The sequence below is a fragment of the Hipposideros armiger genome, unplaced genomic scaffold (assembly GCF_001890085.2).
Source record: "Hipposideros armiger isolate ML-2016 unplaced genomic scaffold, ASM189008v1 scaffold_66, whole genome shotgun sequence".
Lineage (NCBI taxonomy): Eukaryota > Metazoa > Chordata > Mammalia > Chiroptera > Hipposideridae > Hipposideros > Hipposideros armiger.
The window spans coordinates 1,014,014-1,018,458 of NW_017731416.1; positions in this window are offsets into that span (position 1 = coordinate 1,014,014).

Sequence of the window (4,445 nt, forward strand, 5' to 3'; positions counted from 1 at the left end):
TGTGTTTGCTTTTGGGGGCCCCCATATCAAAATAATATCACATGACCCTCCTGACAGGCGAGGCAATAAAACTGCTCATTAATCCCGGCCCCCATCCCTGCCCCTCCATGCTCTTTGGCAAAGGTGTGTAAATAGATTGGCCTTTCCCTGACCCCTAAAAACCAACCCTGCGGGGCTGCTTTGTCAACTCTGAGAAGGACAGGGTCTCGGAAACACTCTCTCCACAGAAGGCACTTTCCTCCTCACTTCTCCCACCAAAGTGACCCCACACACCTGCACCTACACCCACTCATGGCCATGCTGACACACACACACATGCCCCTCCCACACCCATGCACACTATGCTGGTGCACACACACCCATGTTCATGCACACCCCTCCCATACCCATGCACATGTGCACCCATGCTCACGTGCACACACACCCACTCACTCATGTACACCTGAAGAGTCCCCAGAGCCCTCTGTGTCAGCAGAGTGCAAAACTGAGGGGCATGTAGAGAAGCAGCCTTCCAACTTGAGCAGAATCAGCCCGACTGTCTCCTGCCAAACAGCTGACATCTTTCCTGGGAGAGGCCCTCCGTGGCCTATTTTGCCCTGTGAATGCAGATCTGCTAACAGCCCCCTTGAGAGTGCTTAGATGGGGCGCCCAGACCACCCTCTAGAGTCTGCAGGGGCCCCACACCCACAGTGGGGGGTGGGGGCCCCACTGATGTGCTCTAGAGCACAAGCCACAGGAAATGCGCTTACTGGGGAAGAGGCCTCCAACTGTCCCAGCATCACAAGTTAAAGGTCACTGCCTCGGCTGTGGGCTTATGACCACACTTTATTGGGGCAGAAAACAGTCCCAGAACAACACCCTCCAAATCTTCTGTGTCCAAAGCCCAGAAACCAGAGCCACGAGCGCAGCACAGAAAAACGAGGCCCTAGAAGCATGTGAGCAGGTCATATGTGCCCTGCCGACCCTGAGCCCTGGGGCAGGTGACTTTGATCCCAATGACATGGATGTCACGCACCTCCAACCCCATCCCCACATACAACCTTCTCATTGACGAGCCCGGCCTCCTGGGCGAGATGCCCCGTTTCCTCTGAGCCAGGCCGATGGCACCTCCCTGCTGACCACCACAGCTCACCTTCTCCATGCGTCCACTTGTGCACACCCTGGCCAGGCTGGCTGGGAAACCTGATATTTCTGTACTGAGGAACGACAAGGCTTCTAAGCTTAGGAAAATAAATTAGAGTGGAGTTCGCATAGACTCAGCTGCGGCAGATGGGCAAATTGATTTGCTTCCCATCTAGAGGATTAAATTCCACTGCCCAAAAATGGCAGCAGGGTAATGAGCTGTCAGTCAAACGGCGCAGAGCCAGGGCTGGATGCATAATTGAAGCCCGCAGCTCCTCACTAGGTCCCAGGGAGGTCCTGGCTACAGATCCCCACCTTGAGGTGGCCTCCGAACCCCAACACAGAACGAACGCACTTGGCCCTGCGACCCATCCTCTGTAGGGAAATGCCACCCTGCGCCAGGGTTGGGCCAGCTTTGAGGAGCTTTCACTTAGCCAAAGTGCTTATGATATCTTTGTCAAGAGCCACTGACAAGGGTTTAATTATAGTCAAAACCAAACAATTGAAAGGATGCTGATGACTTCCTTTGAGATGACACCCAAGGGACCTCACTTCCCCTTGCCTGAACCCTCCTGTGCCTCATGTGTCTCCAGTTACCGCAGGGCTTCTCAGAGGGCAGCACCCCGAAACCACATCACACTCCACTCAGCTCTTTACAGCATGTAAGACACACGCATGCACACTGCCGGTTAGATCCTCACACCACCTTGGGATGATGGTTGTCACATTTCCATTTATAAAATGGATAAGGAAATGGTGGCCCATGGGACTTCAGCAGCTGCTTTCTGAAGTCTTCATAGGCCTGGGACTTGAGGATGGCTGGTCATCCTCTCCAGCCTCTCCTCCTCCTCTGCCCCACTTTCCACCTGTCCTGTCTATTTCGGGCCATTCTCCTCTCGCTTTCAGGCCTTTGCATTTGCCAGTTCCTCAGCCTAGAACATGATACTGTTGCCACTTATTTGCAATCCTGCCCAGGTTTCACTCTGTTTTTTTGTGTTTTTTTTAAAGATTTTTATTGGGGAATTGGGGGAGAGGAACAGCACTGGGGAATTGGGGGAAGGGGAACAGACAAGTTGCTGTCGTTTGTTCCTCAGTCCAGTTGTGGAGGATGTTGCTTCACTGGCCCAAGTTGGCACCATCATTGCGCTCTTCCCTGGCGAGGTAGATCAGTCGCCAGCTTCTGGACGGCCACTCACGGCTGGCTGCTGGCTACACACGGTAGCCCATGGCAACCCACTGCCACAGGGGCTGCAGCCTACGCCGTCGCCGGCGACTCACGGCAGCCCAGCTCCAGGTTGAGCTGTTGTTCAGCATCTTAGCTGTGGAGGGCAGTGTCACTGGCCCTCATATGTGGGATCCGAACCGGGGCCCTTAGGCATCCCAAGCCAGTTCTTAACCAACGCGCCACTCGGCCGGCTCCAGGTTTCACTCTTAAACCTCCCTTCCACCTCCTCCAGGAAGCCTTCCCTGACCCTGCAGTCCAGGCTAGGGGCCCTCTCTTGGCGCACCCTGCATGTCCACCAGTCCCACATTGTGCCTCCTGGATGGCTGCTATGTGCTGATGTGGCTAACTCCCCATCCGACGGTGAGTGTTGCTCATTCGTACACATTCCCCGAGCCCTGTGGGCCAGGCCCTGTCCTAGGCTTCGGGCAGACAACAGTGAGCAAGCAGTGAGGTCCATGAGGCCAGGGACCATAGCGCCTGCACTCTGTGGCACCCTTGGCACCTCACACAGAAGGGCGGTCTCTCGGAGGCTATGTGAATCACTGGTTAAGCTGAACCTGCCAGGACCTCAAAGACCAGTCACCAGGCAAAGTGCCTGATTCAAAGAGGGCAGCAGGAAGGTTAGGGAGAATGTGGTTACTCCTGACACTCCAGCCCTGCGGAGGTCAGCCAAAGGTAACACCCCACTGGATCGCTTGCTTCATGTGGGCACATACATGGTGGCTTCGGATCAAAGTCCGACATTGGCACTGGGTCCCAGCTCGGCACCCTCTTGCTGTACTGCTGACCACAGCCTGGACCTCATGGCATCTGGTAATTCTGCTTTTGCTGGCTCTTGACTTGAATAGGGCATGGACATGGGCTCTTTCTGGCTAAGTGCTAAATCTACAGTATCAATAAACAAAGAAAACAATGGAAAACTTTTGCAAGAGGCCTATGGGTGAGTGCTGCCAGAGCTCTTGCTTCTGTGCCAGTGAGTTTGCTGCACAAACTCTACAGGCAAGGGCACTGGCCATGGGACAGGTGTGCTTGGTGGATGACCAGCAGCATGTCCTGGTGACCCAACATGCAAGCCTGAGTCAGGAAGCTGCTTCTCACAGCCCCAGCCCGGGCCAGGAGGACAAGGTCCTGCTGCCAGGTCAGCCCAAGGCCTGGGTCCCATCAGGCTTCTACACCAGGAGAAAGAGACCTGTGGTCACGAGCATAGGCAGAGAGGCCCTTGTGAGTCTCCAACATGCCCCTGATGCGATGTGTGTCCCACCATCTGCTGCCTAGACCACCACAGCACAGGGGCAGAATCATAATGGTGCAGGGCCTTCAAGACCCCATCTGCCTGGGAAAGTGATAGAACAGCACAGCCCAAGATGTGACCAAGCACTTGGTAGATAGACTAAGGAGTCTGCCTACATTCTCCCATGAAATCCTAACAACCCCCCAAAGTGAATGTTAGTACCCCATCTTTTTAGGAGAGGGAGCTTAGATCAGAGAGGTGAAGTAATTCGCCTAGGCCACACAGCAGGAAACTGGCAGAACCAGGATTCCAAGCCAGAATAACTGAAGTCAATCCTTATGCGTTCTCTGGTATGCTACCTCCCAAATGCCTCCAAAGTGCATTGTCCCATTTTACAGATGAGGAGAAGTGAGGAGAGGATCAGCGCCTTACTCAACGCCATACAGCTCGGAAGGCACGCCTGGGGCGGCCTCCTGGGCGGAGAGCAAGGAATCGAGCAAAGCCTAACTGACACAGGAACCAGTCCCAAGTTCTGCTCCTCCACAGGCTAGAGACCCAGCCGGGGCCTTCCAGTAATTAGTGGGCTCTTGTTAAGACCCAGTCGCGCCGATCTTGGGCCAGGACTTGTTTGTGTTTCCGTGCGGAGGCCCTTGCAGGAAGGCCAGACCCACGTGCACAGCCCCATAAATCCAGCCGGCGTCGCTCATTACAACGTTCCGCTTCACAACTCCACCAGTCCCAGCCCGCCCGGGCCTCGCCGGCCGGCAGCCTCTCTACATCCAGGCCCGGCCGCCCCATGCCTCAGACATGAGCTCATCCAGCACGCGGAGAGTGAGGAAGTGGCCAGGCGGCGCTCTCGGCAGCAAG